This window comes from Dasypus novemcinctus, chromosome 10 (assembly GCF_030445035.2).
Source record: "Dasypus novemcinctus isolate mDasNov1 chromosome 10, mDasNov1.1.hap2, whole genome shotgun sequence".
NCBI lineage: Eukaryota > Metazoa > Chordata > Mammalia > Cingulata > Dasypodidae > Dasypus > Dasypus novemcinctus.
This window is the reverse complement of record NC_080682.1, coordinates 94,395,895-94,410,527: the sequence shown is the minus strand read 5'-3', so window position 1 is coordinate 94,410,527 and position 14,633 is coordinate 94,395,895.

Genomic DNA, 14,633 nt, shown 5'->3' with positions numbered 1-14,633 from the left:
ACAGTTGGAAAAGGAAGAATTGCCAGTTACTGCTCCTGACTTCCTGGTAGTTATGTTAGCCATAATAACAACAACCATAAGTGCTTTGCCTGTGGCAACTGCTGAAACTAGTTATACTTATTGGGCATAAGTTCCTAACCCCCCCTTTACTTTGTCCTGTATTTTGGATGGAAACCCCCTCCTCAGATTTATGTTAGTGACTCTTCCTGGGACCCTGGGCCAGAAGACTCCTGCTTGCCATTACATCCACAAGAGGAGGGCACTAATTTCAATGAAACCCTAGGATTCATTGTGTTACCATTATGTGTTGGCCTTGCTGATAGGTGTTTAATTTTAACATACCAAACATGGTTGTCGGTCACCCCTAAACATAGGAATGTTTCAAGAGCTCAATTATACTTTATATCAGGACTGAATTTTAAATATGAACATTATAATAATACCAGCCTTGATTCTTCACACAAACCCATATGCAGATATCATTCCTAGTAGTGTATTGCTAATTAATGGGTCCTATGGAATAGCGACTGACTGGTCCCCTAAGGAGTACACAGTTCAGAATTGCAGTATGCATGAGACCTGTTATATTCATGAAGTACAGAGAAGGAAGGTGAATAAAACATCATTTTAATACATTATTACCACTGCAAAGCACATGTGATGGAGGTAGTCCCTTTTTTTCCAACATTATGGAAAGTTTCCTTCAGTTGAGGGTCCACTCACATATGGGAAAGCTGCTATCAATATTCCAATAATTATTCTTTTTCATTTTACACTTTTAACAATTTCTCTTTCCATATTCAGTTCTGTGTCCATAATCCATATATTTTTGTGACTGGAAGCTTTTACCTAAATCAGACAAGCTGAGAAGTTCAAGGTGAAAATAATTTATGTAAATTATATGCTTGCCATAACCCATCTTTATTCAATAGTAATCAATAGTTATATTACTTGCAATTGAAATTAAAATATGATTGCAATATTTCTAGCTTCACTGTAACCCTGCATAATTATAATATTAATCATATCTCATGGGAAAAGATAGAATGCCACTTACTCGGACATCAAGATAAATAGAGCATAGATACTAATCAATTGCAAGCTGATATAATGAGTAATTAAAATGCTGATATGAAATTATTACCTGTTTTTCAAACAATGGCAGGCATTGCCAATGGACTACAGTCACTAAACCTTATGGCAAAGGTGAAAAGTTGGAGAGGAGGTATTCTAGGAGGAATGTTGTTTATTTGTCTGTTTGGGATTTTTTGTGCTTAGTCCTCAGATACATGCAACAAACCCTCCAGGGTATGAAGCAACAAGAAATCATCAAATCTGTCATAACTGCTTTGCAAAACAAAAAGGGAGAAATGTTGTGAGAAAATAGTGGGAGCATTGTTTGAAGTTGAAACGTTTCCATATTGCAGACAAAAAGTGTGGGCTTAGGAACACTGGGCCTTGACTAGACAGAACACCATCTGGTCAGCAGGAAAAAAAGTTTAAGTGAGGAGGCATTTGAACTTTGTATGACCTGCTCCTTATTATTGTAAGTGTTGCACCCATTCCTTATTACTGTAAATAACAAACAGCTGCTTGTTAGTTCCTAAATAAATATGATGTGGAAACTAGGATTGAGGTTCTCAGTTCCAGAAGCTGTGAGTCCCCTGGTCCCATCTTTATTTCCTCTCTTGTGTGTTTTTTCTCTGTCCTTTATTTCTTTAAGTTCTGCATCACCTTCCCGTCAAGATAACCTATTGCTGAGCTAGCACAACAAGAGTGAGCATCATCATCCCAAATCCTCAAGCCTGAGAAATAAACCAACATAAGAGGGATGCAACTATGAGCTAAAGAAGACTTATTATTCTAGCAATGAAAGAACTTATAACTGATATAAAGGCAGTGGTTACCTGAGATTTTGAAGGGATGGAGAGAGAAAATGCCCCATGTTATCATGGGGCTTTCTTGGGATATTGGAATTGTCCTCGTGGCACTGCAATGACAGATACAGGGCATTATAAATTTGTCAAAACCTATAAAATTGTGTGCAGTGCAAAGTGTAAACCATAATGTAAACTATAGACCAAGGTTGCAACAGTGCTTCAATATATGTCCATCAATTGTAACATGTACAGCACTAATGAAAGATGTTAATGTGGGAATGTATGGAAAGGTGAGAGGTGGAGCTTCTGGGAATTTCCTATATAAATATTTAAATTCTTATGTCTTTTATTTAAAGATACATAAATCATACAAAATGTTACATTAAAAAATATAAGAGATTCCCATATATTCCACTCTCCACCTACCCACTTCTCCTACATCAACAACCTCTTTCATCAATGTGGCACACTGATTGCATTTGATGAATACATTTTGGAGCAGTGCTACACACCATGGATTATAGTTTACATTGTAGTTTATACTCTCCCCCAGTCCATTCATTGGGTTATGGCAGGATATATAATGTCCTGCATCTGTCCCTGCAATATCATTCAGGACAACTCCAAAACCCCAAAATTTCACCATATCACACCTCTTCTTCCCTCTCCCTGCCCTCAGCAACTCCTGTGGCCACTGTCACCACATCAATGATACAATTTCTTCTATTTCTAGAGTCACAATAGTTCTATAACAGAATACCAGTAAGTTCACTCTAGTTCACACTTTATTCCTTCTTCCTGTGGACCCTAGGATGGTGATGTCCACTAAACCTCTAAATCAAGAGGGGGCTTAGATCCCACATGACTGATGGGTGTGATTCTTCTAGTTGGATGTAACATTTATGAAATCTAAAAGTTCTCTAAAATAAAATAGAAAAGGGAAAAATTAGAAGATATGTTTTTATATCAAAGAGACAATTTTTATTTAAAGTAAGCTTCCAATTGCCAATTAATATAATCTGTTTATCTGCATTTTAGGAGCTGAGTGGGGAGAGTGGGCTGTGATCCTCAACACTCAATATGCTGTCATTTATATATATATATTTCTATATCACACCTCTCTTCTAATATTTTGAACCTAATATCTCCATGTCTGAATCATCTTTGATTCAGTTATTCCATAGATGTATCATTTTACTAGAATTAAAGAGTAGTGAATATCTGACTAATAGAATAATGAAATCTTATATATATGATATAATTTGATTCCATTTCATCCTTACCCTTCACTGATCATTTATAAGAAACATGGTACCTTCAATTCCTGTGTTTATCCAGAATTTTTCAGTGGACATAACTTTTCTTCTCAATGATATCCCCTTCAGCAGAAAACTAGATTTCAACTTTCTCCTTGTTTTATCTTTTACCGATATCTAAAGTTTTACATTGATAAAATATTTATATATATGCCCCTATTAGTCCCACTTAAAATGGTTCTCTGTACATTTGTAATTTATCCTTTTTTCCATTTTTACTCTAGTTTTAGTGGACTATAGAAAGTAGAAGAAACAAAAGGCTATGCTTACTTGTAAATTAACTTCTTCATTCATCTTTCTTAAATTTGTATTATTAAACTAAGTATCAAAAAGTGGATACATAAAGACACAGCTTGAAAAATTGTCACAACATAACAAAGCTTTGAAATCAATAGTAGAACTCTAAAAATGAATACTATCAGCATCCAAAAAGCTAAATACAGATTCCAGCTCAGCAGGACTAGAATGCATTTCTTACAAGCTCCCAGACAGTAATGATGCCATAAGTCTGGAAACCACACTTTTAGTAGACAAGCTTTAGGGTACGATTCTACATGCAGATGATTTCTTGGCTAAAATGATATATATAATTGTTTTTTGAAGACACATAGATTGCAAAAAAATGTTACATTAAAAAATATAAAAGGTTTCTATATACCCCACCCTCCACTCCCCACTCTTCCCACATCAACAACTTCTTTCATCATTGTGGCACACTCTTTGCATTTGGTGAATACATTTTGGAGCACTGCTGCACTGTGTGGATTGTAGTTTACATTGTACTTTACACTCTTCCCCAGTATTTTCAGTGGGTTATGGCAGGACATATAATATCCAGCATCTTTCCCTGCAATATCATTTATGATGACTCCAAGTCCCAAAAATGCCCCCATTCACAGCTCTTCTTCCCTCTCCTTGCCCTCAGCAACTACCATGGCCACTTTCTCCACATCAGTGCTACAGTTTCTTCCATTACTAGTCACAATAGTTCTATAGTAGAATATCAGTAAGTCTACTCTAACCCATATTTTATTACCCTATCCTGTGGACCCTGGGATGGTGCTGTCCACTCCACTGTTGTAAGAGAACCTGTATGAATGAAGAGGTGAAAGAAAAAAAAGCCACAACACAATGGGGTTCAGGGGACCACCATCTCAAAAGAAATGAGGCAATTTTAAAAAAATTAAACTGTCCTTTTGTATCTTTTGCTGACCTACTTAATAAATTCTCCTTATCCAGCTCTGGCAATAATTGTCACTCCCACTTCCTCTCCTTCATATCCTTGGACAAAGAGCAGGAATTAGGAGGATGCTCAGTTCCTCTAATCTCAAGCCACACCTGCTTTTATTTTCTGGATCATTATTCTTTGTGCCCTTTTCCCAGATAATAACTGTGCCTTAACCAAGGCCACAGCATCTCACAATTCCCCCTTTTATATTTAATCAAGTGACTGCACAGTCAGGTTGCTTTCCTCTGAAAGTCTTACCCATCATTGACTACCAGTCAAGCTATGATTATTTTAGGGGTACTTTTGTGTCAAACCAGTCTGAATCAGTTGTAAGGGCTGTATTTATGCTTGTTGTACAATGAGCTGCCTTTTTATGCAGTTGTACATATAATGAGACTCATAAATAATAGTAGGATTCCTTCAGTCATCACCAGAGAGGGAATTTGGAATATCTTATCACTCCACCAATGCAATTTATGTAGATTAGGGGTTAATTCATCCCAAAAGTCAGAAGAGTGAATGTTTAAAGTATTCTGAAACATGTCTAAAGCTTGGTTTTGTAATTGTAAAATATCTAAAATTAAATTATGTCTAAATCCTAAAATGTGATTCTGCACTTCAGTCTAATTATATTCACTGTTATTATAAGCCAAGGGAGTGATACAAAAGTTTGATTCATTCCAATCACATTTCAGCATTTGCCTCATTTGAATATTATATACAGTATCTCCTAAATATGTAATAACATTTTCTAAGTCATTAACATGATTACTCAATTCTAAATCTACTTTAGTTTGACTATGCCACATGTCAGTTGCATTTTTGTGCCAACTGTTTACATATTCTTTTGAGTAAATAGAATTATGCAAAGCTTCTCAGAATAGAAGCAGCAGTAATAATCCTGATCAATCCAGTAATTCCTGCAATTAACAATCCTACAAATCGTTTAGTCCTTTTTATATAATGATTTTTAAAGTTCCATAATATTTGTGATTCAGGATTAAGTTTTAACTGGTAACCATACTCCTTGTTGTTGGCATACTGACAGGATGATTTCATTTTGCAACATCCAGTTACTAGAAGACACACAAGTTCTGAGAGAACAGTTAAAACATTGAAAACTTTTATCTGATGCATTCATTGTACCAATCACAAAAACCAAAGGATCCCTAACACATGTCACCCAAAACGTTTCCTCTCCTTTTCCAAATTTTACTTGATTAGATTCATTATGATATCTTTTATGCACTAAAATAGGTTGTAAAGCCAAAAGCCATTTTCATAAGTTGTGCTGAGTGACATTAACAGAATCCTCCCAAGGTTGAGAGATATATTTTCCCAAATTATGCCATTTTATTTTATCACTGCTGGCTGATATATTTTCCATAGTTATCCAAGGATATATTTTTGAAGCAGTAGTAATGATGGTAGTATTATTGGTACCAGTGTTCCAAGAGATATTCAGTCCAGTTGGTATCAGAGCTCCCACAGGGGCCCAATCCCATACCATTCCATAGGAATCATTAAAAGACTGAACTGCATTAATACCATGACAATAAAACCAATCTTTGACTGCAGACGTTCGAGATTACTCACAAGAATGATTAAGCCAACTGCTTTTAGTAAACGGTATAGATAAGTAAGTAATGACAAATGATGCAGTACCTTCAATAGTAATTAAACTTCTTTTATGGGGCATGAGGTAAAGGGAAGGGCTGACACACAAAGGATGATGTATAAAAGGAAATGTAGCATTTTCTAAACTTCGCCCTTCCTCTTCAGGATGTAATGGTAAACGATGATCAATACGTCCTGGAAAACGTGAAGAATCATTGAGATATACAGGATGAGAAGTATCTGCTCATGTAAAAGCTTCCAATAAGGGAGGATTTGGAATGTAAGCCCAATAAGTATAATTTTCATTTGTACTTACTTAATGCAGAGCAGTCATGAGGCTTAATGGGATGAGAAGATATCCAACACTTTTCTCCATCCTCTGTAATAACAAGTACATTCCCTTGACCCTACACTTTTACCATAGCAGGGTACCATGTATTATGTAAAAGGTTTTTTTAAATATATTGGTTGTTGGAGATTTTTACAGTGTCCTGATTTTCCTTCCCAGAACTGTCCAGCTGCTGATGGATGAGAGAGAGTCTGAATGTTAAAAGAATGTTCAGCGCAAAGAGCTTTGCTTAATATAACTGCAGGCCGAAAATCATTAATTAAATCCATCTCTGTTATGTCTATGGGGGATGTCCCTTCACTTCCCCCTTTTTTATTTAAAAAATTATATAAATAGGTTTTTAAAATACCATTAGTTCTTTCTATGATAGCTTGTCCTTGGGGGTTATAGGGAATTCCAGTACTATGTTGGATATTCCATGCTTTACAAAAATTAGAAAACGATTTACTAGTATATGCAGGGCCATTGTCAGTTTTAATCTTATTAGGCACACCCATAATAGCCATAGTGGCAAGACAATGATGAATAAAATGCTTTGCAGTTTCTCCTGTCATAGCAGAAGCCCAAGTAAATCCAGTACATGTATCTACAGTTACATGGATGTATGCTAATCTGCCAAAAGGAGGAAAATGAGTGACATCCATTTGCCATAATCAACCACTTCTTAAACCTCATGGATTAACATGTTCATATAATGAGGATGATTATATTGATTATATTGAGAACATTAATGGATTGTGTATTTCGATTGTTCTGTAGTGAGTAAAGGAAAGTGTGACTTTCAGCCTTTATCATTTGTGTGTGTCATATGATGAAAATGAAGCACATCTTGTAAAATATTTCTAATTGAAGGATCTATAATATTATTTCTATGAACCAATGGTCCAGGGAGAGTAGAATGTGATCGAATATGTGTAATATAAATGGGTTGTGACCGAGTATGAATAAGATTTTGTAATTTAGCCAAAAGTAAATTAATCTCCATACTTTCAGAAAGATAAGTAGTCTCAATATGGTTAACAGTATAGCAAACATAGGCAGAATCATCTCCTATGTTAATGGGTTCAAGTACATCAGAAAGTAATTGAATAACAGCTGACAACTCTGCTTTTTGGGGTGAGGTTTGTTTAGTATCAATTTTTTTTAGTGGGCCCATAATATCCAGCTTTTCCTTTTCCATTTTCCATCTGTAAAATATATACTAGCATTTTTTATTGGCTGGTCCTGTGCTATTACATTGATGACAAAAGTTGTATTTTGAAAAAATGTTAGAAATTTATTTGATGGTAAATGTGTAACAAGCATCCCAATAAAATTAGAAAGAGCTGCCTGCTATAATAAATTGTTTTGCCATAATCCAGTAAATACTTTTGTTTCCAAGGGAATTGTAAATTTTTCCAGATCCTTAGTCAATCAAAACCATGATTAATCACATTGCAGTTTTGTTTAATATTATGCTGAAACATTGGTAAATTTTCAGGAATTTTATACTTTAAGTATTCACATGGACTTCTTACTCATACAACTTTAATTAACAGAGGGCTTAAGAATTCCATTTAATTTTATAATACCTTTAAACACTTTCCATTCAACTTATAACATATTAAAGGAACTTAACTATTTTATTACTTACTTTTTTCCAAGGTAAAAGAAGAAATCTTTTGCAAGAGTTTGAAATAAAAAGATACTTTTCAGGATTTGACCTTGAGAAAGCAGGTTTGAACATTTTGTTCCTTTGAAAATGATAAGACTTGCTTCTTCTTAGAAAATCAAGGAAATGATAAGGTTAAAACTACAAGAAGCTATTTTGATAAAACAGACTTTCTTTGTATACTGATTATTCAGGAGAAAAACTCTATAAACTTTTACTAAAGCAGACTAATGACTTGAGAAACACTGAGAAATAACAGAACTTGACTTTGTATTAGTATACTAATTGATACTAAAGCTTTTAAAACTTTATAGACAGACCCATCAAATCTTACTTAACTTTAACCATAAATAAACTTGTTAAAATAATGATTCAATTTGGATATATGCAAATATAACTTTTCTTTCTTTCAAATACCTAGTAGCATGCAATACTAGAAACAGTTTTTAGAAACAAGTTGGCAGGGGAGGCTGGCTGCCAACAAGCTTTCCTGTTATAAAATTACTTTTTGTTGTTATTATCAATTCAGTTTTCATTTAATAATGACTTCTTGGAATTAGGCATTTAAACACTTCAATTTAAACAATGCTTCCATAAACTTATTAATATTTATAACCATACAGACTATAATTATATTATCCTAAGACAAATTTCACCTTACAGAATATATTCCCTCACCCAAAATTACCACAATATCCTCTCTAACTTACCACATGCATTCAGGTCCCCTCCTGCATATGCTTTTTCTGATTTTATGAAAACCAGTTTTCTTGTTTTAGGACAAAACACACCTTTTCAAATATACTTATCAAATTTTAGTTACCTTTTAAAATATTTATTTAAGTTTTACATCCTTTATTTTATTTTTTGAAGAATAACAAACTATTCACTTCAATTTAGGCAAGAACCATATTTTTTAAGAGACATAGTAATTTCATTAATTAAGATAGAATTTCTGTCATTGTAGAGATCTCATTAACATTTAACTTAAGTATTAATATAAGTGCTTATTTAATTTTTGACCATTTGAATAGAGCTCTTTTAGAAATTTTATTTATCAAATTATATTACCATCCAGAGGTATCAAAATATACACTGACATTGAACAAATAGACAAACACAAAGCAATTACAACACATGGACAGAAACATAAAGTTTACAATTTGACTCATAATTCTTATTCTTTTGGTATAGTTGTTTTTAAGCTCTCCATCATTTTACATCTTAGATTTTACTGCTTTTAAAATTTCCTTTGGAATCCGTGTTGCCTGTAATATGTAAGCTTGTTCTTGGGAACATTTTTATTGCTTATCAGCAACCAGTTAAGATAACTTGGGCAGCATAAATGTAGTTAAGCTTTTTATTTAGCAGTTTAGACAGACCATTGACACATTTTTTGGATTACTACTCTTTAAGATTATACTGAAACTTAAAGTTTAGGAGTAAGCGATTGTCTCAAAAGTGAAAATTCCTTTTAACATCTTGATAAAAATTTTGTACTAATTTTATTAATTTGGCTAAATAGGCCCAATCAGGATCAGCATGGAAAGAAAAGAGAACACTGATGTTTTCATGTTTTCCTCCTCTTCCTGTGGCTTAATTTTATCAGCCCCCACCTGCGCACAACCACATTATCATGTCAGCAGTAGAGGGTTTGCACAGTTCCTGCCAGAATAGTTTCCTTATTAGTCAACACTTTAACAGAGAGCTTTCTTATAAGCATGATTTCACTAACAAGGGCTTTATTCAGCACTTTTGCCTGTAATCTATACAACAATTCCTGCTGTAAAGGTTCATAAGCTCCAGTTGCAGTAAACATATTTAAGGGGATAGGTTCATGATTAAATTGCACCCAACCCTGAGGGTTTTATGCATCAGGTGGTTGCTGGGTAACTATAATAGGAAATGCATTCATTAATTTAGCTGCATCAAGATCACCTTCTTGGGCCGCTTGAGAAATTCCCTTCATAAGCCCTGTTGTCCTTGAGCAAGATCTACTCTAATGAATAATCTGGAGGATATTCATATCCTATTGAAGTAATACAGTAAAATATTCTTTTGGAGGAGGAGTAGGTAATTTTTCCTCCTCCTTGTTATTATCTAATGCAAACATCCCATAATTATTAGTAGGTTTTGGTTCACACTATCTCTGTTTGTCTTTCCTCATATTTGCAAGATTTACGTCATGTCTGAGGGCATATCTGTAATGAAGAAAAAGAATAAGGAGGGTCAGCAGTATTAGCAGTTTATTTTCCTCATCAGATGAAGTATCTGAAGAAGAACTAGACTCAAAATCAGACGTAATATCAGAATCAGTATTTTCATTCTTACTTTGTAGTGGTTGCAAAGCTAATGTAATTGAGTTTGTTTATGACCAGACTTTTAAAGGAATAACATGTCCATCTTGATACACTCTTTGTAGAGTTTTTAAAACTAGTTTCTATTATTATACATCCAACAAATGTATATATTCTTTCCATTATGATTGAAAATTTCCCATACCCTGGTGCTACAGGGGACAGCCTGTCGTCTTACCAGTTTGTCTGTCTGGACTCTGTCACCATTCAGGTCCCTGTTCAGGTGCCACCAGTTGTAAGAGAAACTGTATGAATGCAGAGGTGAAAGAAAAAAAAGACACAACACAACGGATTTTAGGGGACCATCTCTAAAGAAATGAGGCAATTTTTCTTTATTAAACTGTCCTTTTATATCTTTTGCTAATCTACTTAATAAATTCTCCTTATTCAGCTCTGGCAACAATTGTCACTCCCACTTCCTCTCCTTCATATCCTTAGACATGAACAGGAATTAGGAGGATGCTGAGTTCCTCTTAACCTCAAGCACACCTGCTTTTATTTTCCAGATCATCATTCTTCATGCCCTCTTCCCAGAAAATAACTGTGCCTTAACCAAGGCCACAGCATCTCACACTCCACCTCTGTATCAAGAGGGGCTTAGATGCCACATGGTTGGTGGATGCAATTCTCCTGCTTGGAGTTATAGACACTCTTGTTTCCCTGGTGTGGTGGTTGGCCATCTTCACCTCCTTGTTGGCTGACTTGTGTAAGTCCAATGAATGGGAGAGTAGGAGTTGCAACTCTGCTGAGGCTCAGGACCCAGCTGGCACATGGCCAGTCCATAGATTCACTCTCTTGAGTATACACCAAACCCAGCACCAACCACAGTTTCAGTAAAGTGACAGAGGAGCCATGTGTAGAAAGGTCACATCTGAGTCCAACTCCACTGCACTCAGGAACACAAATTACAAAGTTGGGTGCATTGACAAGACACTGAACTCCAGAGCCATCTGACATGACTGTACAGTCTGTGTGTCTCTGTAGCCCTCAGAAGCACCAGTACCTTGAGTTGCATCTACTTTGGCTGTCTCTGGGATCCTGCTAAGACATGCATAAGCATGACCCCTCTGAGGACCTCCCAACTCTTTTTTGAAGACTCTTAACCATATAAACTCATTTATCTTTACCATTTTCCCCTTTTATTCAAGTTCTTATTCTAGGTGAATCACCAGTAAGTGATTGGTAGTAATCCCTTGGCTCCAGGGAAGGTCATCCCTGGAAGTCATGTCCCACACTGGGGGGAAGGTAATGCATTTACATGCTGAGTTTGACTTAGAGAGTGGCCACATTTGAGCAACATATAGGCTCTCAGGAGGTAACACTTACCCACTCTGCAGCTCTAGGCCTAGTTGAAATTTCATGCCTACTGGCTCATAAGCATAGTTATCAGTATCAATGGCCTATCTTTGGACCATCCTTCTTCACTGGTCTTTGCTCTTGCACTTGGGGGATTATTGCTGTCCCATTGGGGAATGTGACAGAGCTCCCCTGGCTAGAAACTCAGCACGCCTTCAGTTGTCATTTGTAACTGTAACTGCTGTGAAAATACACAACAAATAACTGAACATTTTTATATACCCTATAAACATGCCCCGGAGAACTCCCAATCATGTGTCCCCCATGAATAACACCCCACACCAGTGTTCCTTCCCTGCCATAGTTGAACCCCCCTGTGATCCAAAACTTCTTAAAAAATGAAGCCTATTATATTGCCAAATTAAATTAATAGGAAAATTAAATAGTAATGATAGATTTTATTATTTTTTAAGTTTTAACAACAGTACTCTTAGAAAATAGACATATTTCCATTTCTCTCATTTAGAAGACTCTATTCATTAGTCTAGCAGTGTGGTGGTTTGAAGCTGTGTGTACCAGAGAAAAACATGTTCTTAAATTTGATCCATTCCTGTAAACATAAATCCATTGTAAGTAGGGCCCTTTGACAAGGTTACTTTGGTTAAGGTGTTCCCACCTCAATCAAGACTTAATCAGGACTGGCATCCTTTATAGAGAATGATATTAAGAGATGGAGAGAAACCCATGGAAGCAAGAAGCTAGAATCAACAAAACACAGAATAGAGAATCCATCAGCTGCTCTTATGTGCTTTCCCATGTGACAGAGAAGCCAAGGATTCCCAGCAGTCAGTCTTTGGGGAGCAAGTATTGCCTTGATGATGACTTGTTTTGGACATTTTCCCAGCCTCAAACCTGTGAGCAAATATTTTTCCATTGTTTAACCTGACCCATTTCATGGTATTTGATTTGAGCAACTGAGGAGTCCGAAAGACACAGATTCTTCCTTTCCAAAGTATTGGGCCCAAATCCAATGGAGAAATGAGACCCAGCCTCAGGTAGAAAAAGCTCTTAAATCTGTTTAACAATAGGTTTCAGAGACCTAAGAAAATGGAGTAGTATAGTGTGGAATGAGCATCTGATTGTGGATTTATTATCAGCAGAGTTTTTTTTTACTAAAAACACATTTCCAACCTCCAGCCATGAGCCCTTCTTTCTGAAAATCACTGAACTCTCCCAGTGATTGGGCCTATGCTCTCTGTGCGAAAGCAAAATGAATTCCAACTGAGCCTAGACTTTCTGGTTTCCTCAACACTACTTCTATCACTTCACTCCTGATCAGTATCCCTTAACTTTCCCTTTATTAGCTATGATTTCCTTTAAGGGAACAATATGCAAGGAAATACCAGTGTACCTACAAAGAGAACTTGTTTCTCCCTAAGGTCAGGGTGGCTGGTTTTCTAATGTTCCCATCCAAAGCTGGATAGTAGGCTCTAGGCCTTATAATGAAGTCTGGTCAACTCCTATAAGGTAATTGTTTTTCACTGGCCCTGCATGCCATTTACAACAGTTCAAGGACGATTGTCTGATTCATGGGAAAACAGGTTTCCTTTCCCTTAGAAGTTGGCTGTCTGGAATCTATGGAAGAATGCCTCTATCTGGTCTCAAAAGCCTGCATTGTGCCAGACAGTACCTTTAAGAACTCTGATGAGTCCCATTTACTCTTGATTTCGGGAAATGGGTTGATGCCTCTGAAACCTCTTTTCCTTCCTAGGAAGAGATTTAACTCTCTAAGTTGTTACTTCAAGAGTGGGACTTTTTACAAATCTATAAACTTTCTAAACCTTTCCCTTTCTGACTTAAACTTAGTAATGGGAGGGGGTGATATGGTTCAAGCGACTGAGTGCCCTCCTCCCACATGGGTGAAAAAGATAGAGAAGTTTCCCTTTGGAAACTTTTCTAGTACCTCAAAAACAAAACAAAAAACAACAACAAGTATAACAAATGAAGACAACATCGCCTGGAAGCCAATATGGCTCAGTGATTGAACCCTGGCTTCCCTCCATTTAATCCCTGGCTCCCAGTATCCCAGTACTTCAGAAACAAAAATAAAAACAAAAGAAAAAATAAAACCCTTAGTAATCAGAGAAAATTTATTTTTAGCAACTGACTTCCTTCATTTTCCTTTTTTGCCAGACTTCCCTCTATGGGTCAAGGATTTTATTTTTATTTATTTATTTTTTTAAGATTTATCTATTTTATTTTGTTCCCCCCTGCCCCAGTTGTCTGTTCTCTGTGTCTATTTGCTGTGTGTTCTTCTTTGTCCGTTTCTGTTGTTGTCAGTGGCACAGAGATCTGAGTTTCTTTTTGTTGCATCGTCTTGTTGCATCAACTCTCCGTGGGTGCAGTGCCATTCCTGGGCAGGCTGCACTTTCTTTCGTGCTGGGCAGCTTTCCTTACAGGGCGCACTCCTTGTGCATGGGGCTCCCCTACCCGGGGACACCCCTGTGTGGCAGGGCACTCCTTGCATGCATCAGCACTGCGCATGGGCCAGCTCCACACAGGTCAAGGAGGCCCAGTGTTTGAACCGTGGACCTCCCATGTGGTAGGCGGACGCCCTATCCACTGGGCCAAGTCTGCTTCCCAAGGATTTTAAAACACTCTGAAGTTCTTCATAAATTTCATCATTATAGTTGAATTATTATTCCAACATATGCAGTGCTTTCTCAGAATACAACTGATTTTTCAGCACCTGGTCTCAAAATCCATTATTTCAAACTATTTTGGTTGATAGTCCATAAATTGTCACAATCTGAGGCAGAGACATTCATGGCATACAGTCCTGAAACAGGTTCCTCCTATTTCATTATATTAAACATGGCTCTCAGATCTAGAGCTCAGGTGTGTAAAACATATATAACTGTGTTCAAATAACAGCACTA